Source organism: Mobula hypostoma (assembly GCF_963921235.1).
Source record: "Mobula hypostoma chromosome 10 unlocalized genomic scaffold, sMobHyp1.1 SUPER_10_unloc_2, whole genome shotgun sequence".
Taxonomy (NCBI): domain Eukaryota; kingdom Metazoa; phylum Chordata; class Chondrichthyes; order Myliobatiformes; family Myliobatidae; genus Mobula; species Mobula hypostoma.
Window position 1 is genome coordinate 37,242 of NW_026948137.1, and position 19,710 is coordinate 56,951.

At 44.0% G+C, this 19,710-nt stretch overlaps 1 protein-coding gene across 7 annotated transcripts in view; it reads left to right on the forward strand.

The window, feature by feature from the left end:
• The window catches only part of LOC134341244 (zinc finger protein 229-like), a 63,495-nt gene that overhangs the window by 273 nt on the left and 43,512 nt on the right, over positions 1-19,710 (forward strand). For 2 of the 7 annotated variants that reach the window (XR_010016738.1, XM_063039099.1), the window contains exons 1-2: positions 60-119; positions 12,939-13,071. The exons of 1 other annotated variant lie outside the window; for it this stretch is intronic. The gene's annotated coding sequence lies outside the window, so the exon portion shown is untranslated. Of the gene's footprint in view, positions 1-59; positions 120-12,938; positions 13,072-13,900; positions 15,042-15,077; positions 15,453-19,710 lie in introns of those variants that run through there. 4 more of the 7 variants (XM_063039098.1, XM_063039102.1, XM_063039097.1 and 1 more) reach the window with 2 other exon arrangements.

Consider the following 19,710-nt stretch of genomic DNA (forward strand, 5'->3'; position numbering starts at 1 on the left):
TAAAAATTAAAATTAAAAAAATTTTAAAATATATATGAAAAAGAATAAACAGTTGACGTTTCGGGCCGAGCCCCTTCTTCGGGACTGAGGGGGAAGACGGAAGATGCCCGACTAAAGAGGTGAGGGAGTGGAAACAGGTTAGCTGGAAGGTGATAGGTGAAACCCGGTGGGTGGGAAAGGTCAAGAGCTGGAGAAGAATGAATCTGACTGGAGAGGAGAGTGGATCATAGGAGATAGGAAGGAGAAGGGGACCCGGGGGAAGTAATTGGCAGGTGAGAACACGAGGGAAAAATGACTGGAAGGATATCGGAGCAGAATTAGGCCATTCAGCCCATCGAGCCTGTGCCACCATTCCATCATGGCTGATCCCGGATCCCACTCACCCCACACACCTGCCTTCTCACCATCTTTTGATGCCCTGACCAATCAGGAAACTATCAACTTCCGCCTTACATATACCCACGAACTTGGCCTCCACTGCATTCCACAGATTCACTGCTCTCTGGCTAAAAAAAAAATCCTCCTTATCTCTGTTCTAAAAAGTCACCCCTCAATTTTGATGCTGTGCCCTCTAGTTCTGGATACCCCTACCATGGGAGCATCCTCTCCATATCCAACTTATCTAGTCCTTTCAACATTTGGTAGGTTTCTATGAGATCCCCACTTCTAAATTCCAGTGAGTACAGGCCCAAAGCTGCCAAATGCTCCTCATGTTAATTGCTTCCTTTCCAGTATCATCCCATGGACCTCCTCTGGACTCTCTCCAATGACAACACATCCTTTCTGAGATATGGGGCCCAAAACTGATGACAATGGTCTGACTAGTGTCTTTTAAAACCTCAGCATCATCTCCTTGCTCCGCAGAAAGGAGAAAAAGATTCTGTAGATGCTGAAAGTATCAAGAACACACACAAAGTGCTGGAGGAACTCAGCAGGTCAGGCAGCATCTAAGCAGAGGAATGAACAAGATAGGCATAGTGAGGGGTCTCAGACCGAAATGTTAACTATTTATTTATCTCCATGTGCTGTGTTCAATACTCAGGATAGTGCAGAACACACCAAGATGCCAGCATTCAGGATATTCAACTGAACTTTATTGATAACTCTGCTTGTACAAAATGTGAACTCCTCCCATGTGGGGGTGGCTAACTGACTTGCATCAGAATATCACTATTAGCTGCCACTACACCATAGATGCTGCCTGACCCACTGAGTACCTCCAGCATCTTGCAGAAATAAACAACTTTTTCAGTCAGTTTCCAATTAGAAACATAGAAAGCCTACAGCACAACACAGCCCTTTGGCCCACAAAGCTGTGCCGAACATGTCCTTACCTTATAACTACCTAGACTTACCCATAGCCCTCTATTATTCTAAGCTCCATGTACCTATCCAGGAGCCTTTTAAAAGACCCTATCATTTCTGCCTGCACCACTGCCGCCGGCAGCCCATTCCATGCACTTATCACTTCCTGTGTAAAAAAAACTTGCCCCTGACATCTCCTCTGTACTTACTTCCAAGCACCTTAAGACTATGCCCTCTCGTGCTAGTCATTTCAGCCCTAGGAAAAGCCTCTGACGATCCATACAATCAATGCCTCTCATCTCGTACACCTCTATCAGGTCACCTCACATCCTCCGTCGCTCCAAGGAGAAAAGACCGAGTTCACTTAACTTATTCTCATAAAGCATGCTCCCCAATCCAGGCATCATCCTTGTAAATCTCGTCTGCACCCTTTCTATGGTTTCCACATTGTTCCTGTAGTGAGGCGACCAAAATTGAGCAGAGTACTCCAAGTGGGGTCTGACCAGGGTCGTATATAGCTGCAACATTACCTCTCAACTCTTAAACTCAATCCCACGGTTGATGAAGGCCAATGCACCATATGCCTTCTTAACCACAGAGTCAAGCTGCGTAGCAGCTTTGAGTGTCCTATGGACTCGGACCCCAAGATCCCTCTGATCCTCCACACTGCCAAGAGTCTTACCATTAATGCTATGTTTGGCCATCATATCTGACCTACCAAAATGAACCACCTCACACTTATCTGGGTTGAACTCCATCTGCCACTTCTCAGCCCAGTTTTGCATCCTATCTATGTCTTGCTGTAACCTCTGACAGCCCTCCACACTATCCACAACACCCCCAACCTTTGTGTCATCAGCAAATTTACTAACCCATCCCTCCACTTCCTCATCCAGATCATTTATAAAAATCGAAGAGTAGGGATCCCAAAACAGATCTCTGAGGCACACTACTGGTCACCCTCCATGCAGAATATGACCCGTCTACAATCACTCTTTGCCTTCTGTGGGCAAGCCAGTTCTGGATCCACAAAGCAATGTCCTCTTGGATCCCATGCCTCCTTACTTTCTCGATAAGCTTTGCATGGGGTACCTTATCAAATGCCTCACTGAAATCCATATACACAACTTCTATAGCTCTACATTCATAAATGTGTTTAGTCACATCCTCAAAAAATTCAATCAGGCTGGTAAGGCACAACCTGCCTTTGACAAAGCCATGCTGACTATTCCTAATCATATTATGCCTCTCCAAATGTTCATAAATCCTGCCTCTCAGGATCTTCTCCATCAACTTACCAACCACTGAAGTAAGACTCACTGGTCTATAATTTTCTGGGCTATCTCTACTCCCTTTCTTGAATAAGGAAACAACATCCACAACCCTCCAATCCTCCGGAACCTCTCCCATCCCATTGATGATGCAAAGATCATCGCCAGAGGCTCGGCAATCTCCTCCCTCGCTTCCCACAGTAGCCTGGGGTACATCACATCCGGTCCCAGAGACTTATCCAACTTGATGCTTTCCAAAAGCTCCAGCACATCCTCTTCCTTAATATCTATGTGCTCAAGCTTTTCAGTCATCCCTCCAATTGCCAAGATCCTTTTCTGTAGTGAATACTGAAGCAAAGTATTCATTGAGTACCTCTGCTAACTCCTCCGGTTCCGTACACACTTTTCCACTGTCACACTTGATTGGTCCTATTCTCTCACGCCTTATCCTCTTGTTCTTCACATACTTGTAGAATGCCTTGGGGCTTTCCTTAGTCCTGTCCACCAAGGCCTTCTCATGGCCCCTTCCGGCTCTCCTAATTTCATTCTTAAGCTCCTTCCTGCTAGCCTTATAATCTTATATTCTGCCATCATATTTGACCTATCAAAATGAACCACCTCACACTTACCTGGGTTGAGCTCTATCTGCCACTTCTCAGCCCAGTTTTGCATCCTATCAATGTCCTGCTGTAACCAATTATTATTTTTTTTTACACAGTACAGCACAGGAACAAACCCTTCTGTCCACAGTGCTGTGCTGAACCAGCTAAAAAGTAAATTAAAACCCCTCAAAAACTAATCTCTGACCGGCACAATGTCCAAATCCCTCCATCTTCCTCACATTCCTGTTAATATCTAAATGTCTCTTAAAAGCCTCTAATGTATTTGCCTCTACCACCATACCAGGTAGTGCATTCCAAGCATCCGCTGCTCTCTGAGTAAAAATCTTACCCCCTCTCATCCCCTTTGAACCTACCCCCTTTCACCTTTAAGGTATGGTCTCTGGTGTCATGTACCGTTTCGTGAGGTTGTCCAATATACAGAAACAAACTACAACAATTCAGACTGGCTCACCTTTTCTTGTATTTATTATTCACTTGCAAGGGAAAACCACCTTCAAACATTATGCTGGAGGATAGTTTTCGATCCTATGTGTCAAAGAAAGCACTTTTTTTTTTACAAAGAACAGTAATTAAGTTGCTTCATTCCATAATAGCGTTCTTCTGTTATCTTGTTCTTATATTTGTTCTTTAGAAACTCTATGCTGTTTACCTCTGTCATCAAAACGTCCCCTCCGGCCATAAAACAAATCACCTGTCATGGAAAACACCCTCCCATTATAAAACACATAGACTTATAAGCTTCCCCCCCAAACAGGCAAAATACCCTGGGATTTCATAAGTTCCATCTTGTTCACATTACATCTTACAGAAGTTACAAATTCATAGTCTTCAGAGTTACAGATATATTTCTACAATCCCTCCCTTTCTGTCAATATGATCAAAACACAATTGTTACGGTCTTTCTGAGGCCTCCATCAGTTAGAGTTCACCATGGATATTGTGTCCTTGCTGTCTAGATACGCAAGCCAGGGCAATACAATATGGTGAGCAAGTTGTTGCCCATGTTGCAAGCTCCCTGTCTCCACGCAACTGATGAACCCAAAGGAATGGCAGAGACCGATACAGTGTGGTAGCAGGAACATTGCAGGAGTGGCCAGTCAGCATTGAACTCAATGTAGGACTGCGTCTGCAACTCCAGCTCTGGATTTTTCCCTCAGGGTTTACTCCTGAAGCCTTACCCATGACTAGGTATAGCCGCAAGGCAGCGGAGGTTTGAGATCAGAGTTTTCCTTTCTCCAGATGAGCTGCCAACCATGGCTGACAAGCCCCATCTGCCCAAAGCAACTGGTTTTAAGGTAGCGGTAATCCACCTTTGCCCCTTCTGTTAGTACAAACAGTTCCGCTGGGCTTAGTAGCTAAGCCACACGTGAAGGCCAGGAGCTGGACTTGGTTGTTAGAGCCTATCTGAGGCACATGCCATTGGGAGCATTTAATAGGTAGTGGCAGCCTGTCCCCACTAACACTCCCGGCTATAACAACCTTAAGCAGCTGATTGTTAAAAGTATGAGTACAGTAATAAAAGTGATTTCAGGCATTTGTGTCATGAAACAGTCTCAGGACTCCAGTTCAGCAAAATCCCCTTTTTCTGGTCCACACCAACGGGTACCCAGTTTCAGTATTCTCTCTTTCTGAGTCCTTCTAAACTACACAGAAATTGCAAAAGATTAGCAGATATTATTGTTATACCGTAATGTAGGAGAGTCACCCAACATCCTCTTTCTGGAGTATTATAATTGTAAAACTGATCTTCACACTAAATCTTTTCGGTGGCCTCTCGGATATGATTGGCAAATTGAGTTATGTCTTCGAATTCAACGTGTGTAAGTGAAACGCCCTGGTTCTGTCAGGGCCCACGTGCCTCCTTTCTTGAATAAAACAAAAGTCCAAAGTCATTCAGGTTTGCAATGCCACTGTATGGACCGCTACCAATTCCGCCGACAATTTAGATATTGCTTGTTGGGTTTGATTGAGGGTATATGCACTTTCATTTGCTAACTTTCCCAACGCTAATGCCATGTTAATCAGCTCCCAAATTGCCTTGCCAGTTTCCGAGGCAAATGTTACTTTCCCCAAGGTTCAACACGAATACTTTTTACCCTGGGGTTAGCATTGTCGTATGGGGGTACTCGTTTCCAAGTTTATATCTCCATCTTCCCCCAATGACATTCTGGCTATACCAATTAGAGGAGGAAGGGGGTCCATGTTCCAGAAACCAAACATATCCTGGGCTGAGGGCTTGGACCCATTAAAGTAACATCTCTGTTTCATTGAAAGGCACAGGAAAAGGGACACACCAAAATCTACATGTGCCAGCACAACCATAAAAACCTAGCAGCATGAGTGTTCATGGCAGTCACATCTGTCAGGGACAAGCGAATCCAACTGCTGCCATTCCGGACTCTCAGTAGGTTTTTTTTAAATGTCGTTAAGCACCTTCTTACAGTGAGAGGTGCAAATCCATGACGGCTTTACTCTTACAAACAGGCATCCAGTCCTGCCAAAGGGTTTTGGCCAGAAATATCGACTGTACTTTTCCATAGATACTGCCTGGCCTGCTGAGTCCCTCCAGCATTTTGTGTCTGTTCCATGGCTTTACTCTTGTCTGGATGACTGTATTAGTGAACAGCAAAACCTGAAAAGGTACTTCAAATCGAGGTTCCAAACAGTTCTTTCTTTTAAATCTCTGCACTACCACATAGTCTCCAAGTTCAATGCTTTTCGATCTGTTTAAAACAATCTTTCTTCTCAGCTGGCGATATCTGCACGACATTCATAGCAGTTTGTAAATCCTGACACTGATGTTTCTATTTCTCTAATTCTGTATTTGCCTCTTTTTACTCCTCTTCAGTTTTCTCCTTTTCTCATGTTATGTGTTCATACTAAGCCCAGATCAAATTTGCCTTACTCTGCTCCCTCAGAATTTCATTTTCCTTCCTCTCTCTCCAGCTCTATGATTTCAGGTTCAGAACTCATTGGCAGGAACTACTTGTGTCTCGCGTTCAATTGCTGTGATTTGGTTATCCCTGAGCAATGTTCATCAAATATTTCACAAGATGGAGGTTACAAAGCAACTTTACAAAATGTCAGCCTCCATTCCTTCAACCTCATGACAAGAACAAGGACAGATGGTTTGTCTACTTCCACTTTCCTTGACCCATTGAAGTTCAACATTTTCTTCCATATTTTAATTCCTTCATGGCCAACAGTGGTCTATTTTAACAACCCAGCAGTGTGACACACAGCCCTTTAGAAGCAGTGAAAATAACTCATAATGTTAAAGTGAACAGGAGCTTGAAGGTTAACTACCAATGTCATTCCTCCTTGGCCCAGAGATTTAATGGAAGAAGAACATGTCAGACGTAACTGCATTCAGTTTGCTTTATCTTCTTCAGTCTGCAGAAAGTCATGAAGAAAATTTAAGGGAAAACTCTTCATCCACAGACTGGTGACTGTTTGGATCCCATCACTACAGGGAATGTGATAGGTCAATAGAATTTGAAAGGTCTGATGTGGAACAGAAATACTAGCAGATATCAACTGGGCTAGGTTGACTCACTACTGTGCACTGGTGTGTTGTAAATTCACTAATGCACACACCACAATCCTCGCTGGTGCCAATGATCCAAAAATCTTATGCCCTCCCTCCTACACCAACTCCTTAGCTACATGGTAAACTGTATAATCTTCCTCGTTCTGGCACATTACACAGATGGCAATCCTGAGATCACAACCCGGCATGTGCTGCCCTAACCTGGCGCCTCACTCCCTGAACTCCCGCTGCAGAAACTCATTACTCTTAATAATGCTGAAGACTCTCAATCTGACATGTCCCAAACCCTGACACCAGGGAGGCAACATACCATTCGGGAATATCATTCTCATCCACGGAACCTTTTCTCTGTTCCCCAAACTAACGAATTGCTGATCAGCGCAGTTTGCCTCTTCTCCCCCCCCCCCCCCCATTCCCTTCTAAGTCACATTGACAGACTCAGTGCCAGAGACCCAACCACTGTGACTTTCCTCTGCTAGGTCATTCCCCCAGCAGTATTCAAAGTGATATACCTGTTGTTCAGCGGGATGGCCTCAAGGGTACTCTGCACTGGCTCCTTAACCTCTTTCCCCTTCCTGATGATCACCCAGTTTTCAGTACCCTGCACCTCGGGTGTAACTATCTCTCTATATCACCCCCTCAGCCTCCCGAATGATCCAGAGTTCATCCAGTTCCAGCTCCAACTCCTTAATACAGATTGTTAGAAGCTGTAGCTGGATCTCTTCTCAGAGAGATCTTCATAACTCCCACATCCAAAAGGAGCATTTCACTTCCCTGCCTGGCATCTCAACTGTTCTAATTTAGCAAATGTAAACAAAGGGGTAAAAAAAAATCTACCTACAGTTTATTTTTTCCTTCTTTGACCAAAGCCTCTCCTCCCTGAAGCGTCTATGACACCTAAAGCCTCAAAATCTCCACTCTGACCCCGTCCGCTCTGATGCTGACCGCCTCACTTTTCCTGCTTTAATTTGTTCTTGCTAATCAATCCCAAATGCTGATTGGCCACAGCTCAAAGCTCCAAAAAAATACAACTGTTAGCTGTTGTCTTTAATACTCGGGTAAGTGAACCTGAGTGAGTTGCGTCCTGTCGTATCTGACTGGTCTCTGGTCAAAATTCCAAAAAAAATGTGTTGGTATTTCAGTGGAATAAAGGAAATTACAATGACATGAAAGGAGAACTGGCCAAGGTTGACTGGAAAGGGACACTATCAGGAGAGACAGCAGAGCAGCAATGGCTGGAGTTTCTGCGAAAAATGAGGGAAGTGCAAGACAGATATATTCCAAATAAGAAGAAATTTTCAGATGGAAGAAGGACACTACCGTGGCTGACAAGTGAAGTCAGAGTCAAAGTAAAAGCAAAAGAGAGGACATACAAGAAAGCCAAAGCCAGTAGGAAGATAGAGGATTGGGAAGCTTTTTAAAACTTGCAGAAGGAAACTAAGAAGGTCATTCGGAAGGAAAAGATGAATTATGAAAGGAAGCTGGTGACTAACATCAAAGAAGATAATAAAAGCTTTTTTTAAGTATATAAAGAGTAAAAGAGAGTTGAGGGTAGATATAGGACCAATAGAAAATGATGCTGGAGATATTGTAATGAGAGATGCAGAGATGGCAGAAGAACTGAATGCATATTTTGCATCAGTGGAAGAAATCTGAAGTGTACTGAACATTCAAGAGTGTCAGGGAAGTGAAGTACATGCAGTGAAAATTGCAACTGAGAAGGTGTTCAAGAATCTTAATGGTGTGATGATGGATAAATCTCCTGGACCTTATGGAGTGCACCCTCGGGTTCTGAAGGAAGTAGCTGGAGAGATTGCAGAGGCATTATCGATCATCATTCAAAAATCAATAGATTCTGGCATTGTACCGGATGACTGGAAAATTGCAAATGTTACTCTGCTATTTAAGAAGGGTGGGAGGCAGCAGAAAGGAAACTTTAGGTCTGTTAGACTGACATCAGTAGCTGGAAAGCTGTTGGAATTGATAGTTAGGGTTGACATTACAGAGTACCTGGAGGCACATGACAAGATAGACCAAAGCGAGCATAGCTTCCTGAAAGAACAATCCTGCCTGCCTAACAAGCAGGGTAGACAAAGGGGATGCAGTAGATGTGGTGTACTTGGATTTTCAGAAGGCTTTTGACAAGCTGCAGCACATGAGGCTGCTTAGCAAGATAAGAGCCCATGGAATTACAGGTAAGTTACTAGCATGGGTGGAGCATTAGCTGATCAGCAGAAAACAGAGAGTGGGAATAAAGGGATCCTATTCTGGCTGGCTGCCGGTTGCCAGTGGAGTTTCACAGGGGTCGGTGTTGGGACCGCTGCTTTTTACGATGTATGTCACCATGATTTGGACTATGGGATTAATGGATTTGTGGCTAAATTTGCCGATGATACAAAGATAGGTGGAGGAGTGGGTAGTGTTGAGGAAACGGAGAGCCTACACAGAGACTTGGATAGTTTAGAGGAATGGGCAATGAAGTGGCAAATAATATACAATGGTCATGCACTTTGGTGGAAAAGATAAACGAGCAGACTATTATTTAGATGGGGAGAGAATTCAAAATGGAGAGATGCAAAGGGACTTGGGAATCATTGTGCAGGATACCCTAAAGGTTAACTTCCAGGTTGAGTCGGCGATGAAGAAGGCGAATGAAAGGTTGGCATTCATTTCTAGAGGTATAGAATATAAGAACAGGTATGTGATGTTGAGGCTCTACAAGACACTCGTGAGACCATACTTGGGGTATTGTGTGCAGTTTTGGGCTCCTTATTTTAGAAAGGATATACTAATATTGAAGAGGGTTTAGAGAAGATTCACGAGAATGATTCCAGGAATGAAAGGGTTACTGTATGAGGAACGTCTGGCAGCTCTTGGGTTGTATTCCCTGGAGTTCAGGAGAATGGGGGGGGGGGGATCTCATAGAAACATTCTGAATGATAAAAGGCCTGAAAGGTTAGATATGACAAAATTATTTCCCATGGTAGGGGAGTCTAGGACAAGAGGTTAACTTGCAGGTTGAGTTGGTGGTGAGGAAGGCAAATGCCATGTTAGCATTCATTTCAAGGAGTCCAGAATATAAGAGTAAGGATGTGATGCTGAGGCTTTATAAGGCATCGGTGAGGCCTCACCTTGAGTATTGTGAACAGTTTTGGGCCCCTCATCTTAGAAAAGATGTGCTGGCATTGGAGAGGGTCCAGAGGAGGTTCACAAGGATGATTCTCGGAATGAAAGGGTTATCCTACGAGGAACATTTGATGGCTCTGGGTCTGTACTCGCTGGAATTCAGAAAGATGAGGGTGGGATCTTATTGAAACCTTTCAAATGTTGAAAGGCCTGGATAGAGTAAATGTGGAAAGGATGTTTCCCATGGTGGGAGAGTCTAGGACAAGAGGGCACAGCCTCAGAATTGAGGGGTGCCCTTTCAAAACAGAAGTGTGGAGAAATTTCTTTAGCCAAAGGGTGGTGAATTTGTGGAATTTGTTGCCACATGCAGCTGTGGAGGGCAGGTCATTGGGTGTATTCAAGGCAGAAATTGATAGGTTCTCGATTGGTCATGGCATCAAAAGTTACGGGGAGAAGGCTGGGAACTGGGGTTGAGGAGGAGAGAAAAAAGATCAGCCATGATTGAATGGTGGAGCAGACTCGATGGGCCAGATGGCCTAATTCTGCTCCTATGTCTTACGGTGTTACGGATGTGTTGGTTGTGATCTTTCAAGAATCACTTGATTCTGGCATGGAGCCAGAGTACTGGAAGATTGCAAATGTTACTCCACTCTTTAAGAAGGGAGGAATGTAAAATAAAGCAAATTATAGGCCAGTTAGCTTAACCTCAGTGGTTAGGAAAGTGTTGGAGTCTATAATTGAGGATGAAGTTTCAAGATACTTAAAGAGCACTGATAAAATAAGTCAAAGTCAGCATGGTTTCTATAAAGGAGAATCTTGCCCGACAATTTGTTAGAGTTCTTCGAGGAAGTAACAAGTAGGGTGGACAAAGGAGAGGCAGAGAATGTCACTTACTTGAATTTTCAGAAGGCGTTTGATAAGGTGCCTCACATGAGGCTGCTTAACAAGATAAAACCCTGTGGCATTACAGGAAAGATACTGGCATAGATAATGGAATGACTGACAAGCAGGAGGCAGCGAGTAGGAATAAAAGGTACCTTTTCTGGTTGGCTGCCATTGACTAGTGATGTTCCTCATGGGTCAGTATTGGGAGCGCTACTTTTTACATTGTTTGTTAATGATTTAGATAATGGAATTGATGGCTTTGTAACAAAGTTTGTGGTTGATACGAAGATAGATGGAGGGGTAGGTAGTCCTGAGGAAGCAATGTGATTACAACAGAACTTAGACAAATTGGAAGAATGGGCAAAAAAGTGGCAGATAGAATACAGTGTTGGGAAATATATGATAATACATTTTGGTAAAAGGAACAATAGTGCAGTCTATTATCTAAATGGGGAGAAAGATCAAATATCAGAGGTGCAGATGGACTTAGGAGTCCTTGTGCAAGACTCCCAGAAGGTTAATTTAGAGGTTGAGTTTGTGGTAAAGAAGACAAATGCAATATTGGTATTTATTTCAAAGGGAATATAATATACAAAATAAGGAGATAATGCTGAGACCTTATAAGACACTAGAGTGGCTGCACTTGGAGTATTGTCAACAGTTTCGGGCTCCATATCTCAGAAAGAAAGTGTTGTCATTGGAGACAGTCTAGAGGAGGTTCGCGAGGATGATTCCAGGAATGAATGGGGTTAATGAAGTGGGGAATGGGACCTGCTCTCGGGGTCTCATGACTGGCCGTTATTCGATATATCAATGATGTGGCCTAGAAGATTAGTGCAACTTCTGAGTTTCTGGATTTCGTGGCTCTGGAGGCGGGTGGACTCTTCTTGGAATTTGAGATTACAAGTAGGATAGATAAAGGGGATGCAGTGCATGTTGTACATTTAGACTTTCAGATGGCCTTTGACAAGGTGCCACACATGAGGCTGCTTACCAAGTTAAAAGCCCATGGTATTACAGGAAAATTTCTAACATGATTAGAGCATTGACTGATTGGTAGGAGGCAGCGAGCGGGAATAAAAGGATCCTTTTCTGGTTGGTTGCCGGTGACTAGTGTTCCACAGGGGTCGGTGTTGGATCCTCGTATGATAACCTCACTACTGGGTCTGTACTCACTGGAATTCAGAAGGATGAGAGGGATCTCATTGAATCCTTGCAAATGTTGAAAGGCATAGATGTGGAAAGGATGTTTTCCATGATGGGAGAGCCTAGGACAAGAGGGCACAGCCTCAGGATAGAGGGATGCCCTTTCAAACAGAGATGCGGAGAATCTTTGCATCATCAATGAGGACAGGAGAGGTTCCAGAAGATTGGAGGGTTGAGGATGTTGTTCCCTTATTCAAGAAAGGTAGTGGAGATAGCCCAGGAAATTATAGACCAGTGAGTCTTACTTCAGTGGTTGGCAAGTTGTTGGAAAAGATCCTGAGAGGCAGGATTTATGAACATTTGGAGATGTATAATATGATTAGGAATAGTCAGCATGCCTTTGTCAAAGGCAGGTTGTGCCTTACGAACCCTATTGAATTTTTTGAGGATGTGACTAAACACATTGATGAAGGTAGGGCAGCAGATGCATTTTATATGGATTTCAGCAGGCATTTGATAAGGTACCCCATGCAAGGCTTATTGAGAAAGGAGGCATGGGATCCAAGGGGACATTGCTTTGTGGATCCAGAACTGGCCCCAAAAGGCAAAAAGTGGTTGTAGATGGGTCATATTCTACATGGAGGCTGGTGACCAGTGGTGTGCCTCTGTTCTAGGACCCCTACTCTTCGTGATTTTTATAAATGACATGGATGAAGAAGTGGAGGGGTGGGTTAGTAAATTTGCTGATGACACAAAGGTTGGAGGTGTTGTGGACAGTGTGGAGGGCTGTCAGAGGTTACAGTGGAACATTGATAGGATGCAAATCTGGGCTGAGAAGTGGCAGATGAAGTTCAACCCAGATAAGTGTGAGGTGGTTCATTTTGGTACATCATATAGGATGGCAGAAAATGTTTTTTTTTAAAGCGTGTTGCACCAGACATTTAGCCACTCTTGTCTGGCACGTGTTGTCAGGATTAACCGGGTCACAATATGAACATTCCTGACTCGCCCCTTGTATTTTTTTTTTACGAGGCCCAGTGGCTAGCTCGGCGCTCAACCCGGCATGGATGGAAAGTGTGCTCGTGGGTGGCCCAACTTGGATTCAAAATCGGGAGCCTTAGCTCCAGAGTCCGGCGCTAATCCAATTGCTCCACCAGTATTAATGGTAAGACTCTGGGCATTGTGGAGGATCAGAGGGATCTTGGGGTCTGAGTCCATAGGACACTGAAAGCTGCTGTGCAGGTTGACTCTGTGGTTAAGAAGGCGTACGGTGCATTGGCCTTCATCAATCGTGGGATTGAGTTCAGGAGCAGAGAGGTAATGTTGCAGCTATATAGGATCCTGGTTAGACACCACTTGGGAGTACTGTGCTCAGTTCTGGTCGCCTCACTACAGGAAGGGTGTGGAAACCATAGAAAGGGTGCAGAGGAGATTTACAAGGATGTTGCCTGGATTGGGGAGCATGCCTTAAGAGAATAGGTTGAGTGAACTCGGCCTTTTCTCCTTGGAGTGACGGAGAATGAGAGGTGACCTGATAGAGGTGATGATGAGAGGCACTGATCATGTGGATAGTCAGAAGCTTCTTCCCAGGGCTGAAATGTCTAACACGAGAGGGCACAGTTTTAAGGTGCTTGGAAGTAGGTACAGAGGAGATGTCAGGGGCAAGTTTTTTTTTATGCAGAGTGGTGAATGTGTGGAATGGACTGCTGGCGACGGTGGTGGAGGCGGATATGATAGGGTTGTTTTACAGACTTCTGTATAGGTATATGGAGCTTAGAAAAATAGAGGACTGTGGGTAACCTTAGGTAAATTCTAAGGTAAGGACACGTGCTGCACAGCTTTGTGGACTGAAGGTCCTGTACTGTGCTGTAGGCTTTCTATGTTTCTATGCTCCCCAATCCAGACAACATTCTTGTAAATCTCCTCTGCATCCTTTCTATAGTTTCCACATCCTTCCTTTAGTGAGGTGACCAGAACTGAGCACAGTACTTCAAGTGGGGTCTGACCAGGGTCCTATATAGCTGTAACAATACCTCTTGGTAATGTGCAAGTCGTACTTTCCCCAGAAGAGATCCCAGTGATCCATAAATCTCAACCCTTGCTCCCTGCACCAGTTCCTCAGCCACGCACTCACCTACCAAATCATCCTATTCTACCCTCACTGCAGCGTGGCACAGGTAGCAATCTATAGATTACTACCCTGAAAGTGCAGTTTCTCAGCTTACTACCTAGCTCCCTAAAATCTCTCTTCACAACCTCCTCACCTTGACTACCTATGTCATTGATACCAATATGTACCAAGACTTCTGGCTGCTCTCCCTTGCCCTTCCTTGTGAATGCCATGGACCCGATCCGTGACATCCCTGATCCTGGCACCAGGGAGGCAACATACCATCCAGGTGTCTCCATCTCACCCACAGAATTTAGCCTGTTCCTTTGACTATGCAATCTCCAATCAACACTACAATTCTCTTCACCCCTCTTCTCTTCTGAGCCACAGCACCAAACTCCATGCCAGACACCCAGTCACTGTGATCCCCTCATAAGGTCGACCCCTCATTTGTATTTAGAATTGTAAATTTATTATTGAGGGAACGGCCACTGACTGTGCATTCCTCCTCCTTCTCCTGACACTCACTCAGTTACTGTCCCTGCAATCTAGGAGAGACTACCTTCCTGTAGCGCCTCTCTACCCCCTCCCCATTCTCCCGTATGAATCGAAGTCATTGAGCTACAGCTCAGTGCACCCGATGCAGACGTGTTTATCTGGGAGAGAGATGGTCCACACTCTTCTATCGGGTTCTTTCTTCCCCAGCTCTTGACCTTCACTCACCTGGCTTCATCTATCACCTTTCAAGCTAGCCTTTTTCCCTCCCCCAACCCCATCTTTTTATTCTGGAAACTTCCCCCTTCCGTCTTAGTCCTGACGAAGGGATGGGAACGAAATGTCAGCCGTAGCCGTACAGTCTTTTCCATAGATACTGCCTGAGCTGTTGCGTTCCTCCAGCGTTTTGCGTTCACAGTCCGCGACCAGGCGATTAAATGAGCATGCGTACGGGTAGCAGACAGGTCCGGCCGGGGACAGCGCGCATGCGCTTGAACAGTGAACAAAGGCTCCTGGAGAATCGGCAGCAGGTAGGAGCTGGGCTCTGGTCGGGCACTTCAAGTGTTCGAACCGTGACTGAGCGACAATTACTGTGAGCTCCGGAGATATCGTGGCTCCGCATCCCGAGACAGACGCAGCCCTTTCCCCTCTCTCAGCCCCGCGATCCGTACCGGGCCCCGCGGGAATTTCTGCTGGTGGCGCCATTTCTGTAGCGCATGCGTATCGCTGACAGTGGCGGGTAGACGGGTGTCTCATTCGTGGGAATTTCTGGTCAAGGAGCAGCCATGGGTGACGATCCTTTACCAGCGTTTTCTCCTCCAGTCCATACGGAGTGTTTGGAACCTCAGGGGGAGAGAGTGGGAGCAGATGGAGCCCACAAGCACTGTCGAGCTCCAGATATCTAAATCCATGGACTGGGAACTCGGAACGAAAATATAGTTGTGAGTTCATCTCCAATTATGAGTTTACATTCCATAAGATAGGGGCGCAGAATTAGGCTATTTAGCCCATTGAGTCTGCTCCACCATTATCCTCAGCCCTTTCTCCCATCCCCCAACCCTTCATTCTCTGACCAGTCAAGAATCTTTTCCTCCTCCTCCTCCGACTTTTAATGGCGTTTGTCAGCCCAATTTAAAGGTGCGTTACTGCCACCAACTGGACTGGAGTGTGGTGCAGGAAGTTGGAAAATAAAACCCCTACTATTCTTTGTCAACTCAGAATCGGGTTTATTACCATTGGTGAATGTCCTGAAAACTAAATTACCCCAAAAAGCCCTAAAGATTTGAAATAATGAAAGACAATATTAACTAAAATCACTTCCATAACTTAGTAAAGTTTTAAAATGAAAACTGTCAACCCCGAAAGCTAGTAGTGCAGCCTGCATTTGCTTTCTTTCAACCTGGTATGCTTCACATTGTAAAAGAACGTGTTCAACTGTTTTATAATAATGGCAACACCTCACACTCCAGAGTGATGTTTTCCAACAAGATACAAGGAATAATTAAGCATAGTATGCCCAATTCTAAGTCGAATAAATATAATTCCTTCCCTTCTTGTCTTAACCCCTTCTCCCATCAATCCAACAGTTTTATGTATCCTGTAAAGGTGTCTCCCTGTATGCCCATTATCCCACAGATCTTGCCATAATCCCCTAGTTCTTAGTCTCACCAACCCTTTAGCTTCTGATTTGCTAAGTGGAAGGTCTATATCCACAGATGAACTTTTAACAGCTTTTTTGGCCAAACAATTAACTTGCTCATTCCCCTCAACACTCTTTGTGCAGGGACCCATAAGAAGACATGTAGACCAATACTTTGAATATAAAATGAGGTTTGAAGAGCTTCCAGCAATAAATGAGAGCTAGTGCTAGAACAACCTGTTTTAAGGCTAGTCAAAACAGAAAAAGAATCTGAACAAATTATAACTTTGCAAGCAACACACATAAAAGTTGCTAGTGAATGCAGCAGGCCAGGCAGCATCTCTAGGAAGAGGTACAGTCGACGTTTCCACACGGTAGGCTTATTCAGAAAGTTAGAAGGCATGGGATCCAGGGAAGTTTGGCCGGGTGGATTCAGAATTGGCTTGCCTGCAGAAGGCAGAGGGTGGTGGTGGAGGGAGTACATTCAGGTTGGAGGATTGTGACTAGTGGTGTCCCACAAGGATCTGTTCTGGGACCTCTACTTTTTATGCTTTTTATTAACAACTGGATGTGGGGGTAGAAGGGTGGGTTGGCAAGTTTGCAGACGACACAAAGGTTGGTGGTGTTGTAGATAGTTTAGAAGATTGTCAAAGATTGCAGAGAGACATTGATAGGATGCAGAAGTGGGCTGAGAAGTGGCAGATGGAGTTCAACCCGGAGAAGTGTGAGGTGGTACACTTTGGAAGGACAAACTCCAAGGCAGAGTACAAAGTAAATGGCAGGATACTTGGTAGTGTGGAGGAGTAGAGGGATCTCGGGGTACATGTCCACAGATCCCTGAAAGTTGCCTCACAGGTGGATAGGGTAGTTAAGAAAGCTTATGGGGTGTTAGCTTTCATAAGTCGAGGGATAGAGTCTAAGAGTCGCGATGTAATGATGCAGCTCTATAAAACTCTGGTTAGGCCACACTTGGAGTACTGTGTTCAGTTCTGGTCACCTCACTATAGGAAAGATGTGGAAGCATTGGAAAGGGTACAGAGGAGATTTACCAGGATGCTGCCTGGTTTAGAAAGTATGCATTATGATCAGAGATTAAGGGAGCTAGGGCTTTACTCTTTGGAGAGAAGGAGGATGAGAGGAGACATGATAGAGGTGTACAAGATAATAAGAGGAATAGATAGAGTGGATAGCCAGCGCCTCTTCCCCAGGGCACCACTGCTCAATACAAGAGGACATGGCTTTAAGGTAAGGGGTGAGAAGTTCAAGGGGGATATTAGAGGAAGGTTTTTTACTCAGAGAGTGGTTGGTGCGTGGAATGCACTGCCTGAGTCAGTGGTGGAGGCAGATACACTAGTGAAGTTTAAGAGACTACTAGACAGGTATATGGAGGAATTTAAGGTGGGGGCTTATATGGGAGGCAGGGTTTGAGGGTCAGCACAACATTGTGGGCTGAAGGGCCTGTACTGTGCTGTACTATTCTATGTTCTTTGTTTCGGACTGAGACCCTTCGTCAGGACAGATTTCCTCCACCCACTGTAAGCCCAAAATGATGGCGATCAGTTCTGCAGTATACAATGATAAATAGTTATTAAGACGTTTCTTTATTGTTACCTGTAACTCAGGCACAAAAATAGCCATCCTGACATTTCCAATTAAATTATCTTTCGATGCATCAGTAAAAATGGTTAACATATCACAATAATTCTCCTTAATATGCTGATGAAACAACAGACTTGGGCATATCAGGATCCTTGGATGTCATTAAATCATGCAACCTAAAATCAACTAAAGCTATTGGAAAGAAACATGGTGGGGTTACCGAAAAAGCTTAAGTGGGACATATTGCATAATCCAGCAAACATATTCCTAGCGTGATGAGAACTCAGCCATCCAAAACTAAAAACACTCTTGCGATGTTCCCAACATTCCAGCACACTTTTAACAGGGTGACCATTCCTCTGCCCCCTCAAGTTAACTCATTGTGTTAACAACAACTTCATCCGCTGTAACTGTAAGAGTAATTGTCCCACTTCAACCGGTAAATCTGAAACAGGAGATGACCTTACTGCACCACTACACAGTCTTAAAGCCTGAGCTTGTGTCACATCTAAACGTTTTAAATTTGAAGATGAAGCTGATCCATTAGCCACACAGCCACAATCAAGTACCGATCTAATTAAACAAATATATAAAGTCAACAGAGATTTTCGTGTAGCTTCCCAGCAATACCCACATAGATACCTAAGGATATTTAATGTCCCTTTACATTTGTCTATGATCTTACTGATTATGGTACTTCCATGTCAGCTTATTATCCAGCCACATGCCAAGAAATCTTACCACTGACACTTCTTCAAGAGTTGGACTAAACAATTTCAAATTGAGTGCAGGTCTATTGATCCACTGTAAAACATATAACTTGTGTTTTAGCTACTGAAAGCTTAAAACCCTATCTGTTTGCCCATTTTTGACATTAATTGCTAATTGCATCCTCTATACAGTTAAATTGAAATGTTTTCCTCTGATCTATAAAGCTCCATCATCTGCAAAAAGTGATTTACTCACCCCAGTGCCTATCTCAGAGAAAATGTCATTAATCATAATACTAAACAAGGCTGCAAATACTGCCTTGTGGAGTTCCATTCTCTATCTCATAGAAGCCGAATATACCTTTCCTACCTTTACCTGCCTAGACCATCTGAATGAGAAACTCAGAAAAAAATTATATAGCCTTTATCCCACTCCTAATTTCCATAATTTAATTAAAAGACCCTTGCTCCATAACATGCTTTTTCTATATCAAAAAATACTGCTGTTAGAACTTCTTTTGTCTACCTCTGCTTCCCTAATATCATCTTTGAAACATAAAACTGAATCCATTGTCATTCTACCCTACTGAAATCCGCTCTGATAAAATGCTATTATCACTTTTTTCCAAAATATAATTCAACTGCTCTTTTACCATATGTTCCATAAGTTCACACAAATGAAGGATCCGACGGGGGTTTTAGAATAGGCAAGAAAGAAAAGCAAAATCCTTCCATCTGCTTTAGATGGAAGAACTGAAAAAATCATCTTTGTTCTACCTCCTCTTGTTCTGGACCTATCTACCCATGAGAACGTATTTTGTACCATTCTCTGGGTACATAATGATATTGAACAACTTTGTATTGGGAAACAAGTGACCGCAGCTTTCACATCACAAATATGTCATACTCCAATGAGAGAGACTACTGCCCGCTCCTTCATATTCATTGGCACTGCCATCTATGAGTTCACCACCGTCAATCACCTATGGGGGAGGGCTCAGTTTCCAGGATTAGCCATGTAATATCATGTAGCGCTGTGGGACATGACCAGAACTTGAAATAATACAGCTGCATGAACCAACCATTGGCCTGAGCAGATATTTTTTACACGGCCTGAGAACTGCAGGGCACTTTAAATTAACATTATATAAAAGAAAATTCCAAAACCCATCCGTGAGGCAGCATTTCAGTTACTGTGTGGATGCGCACCTGCACGGAGGGAACAGTGAATAATATTAATGGAAGGAATCA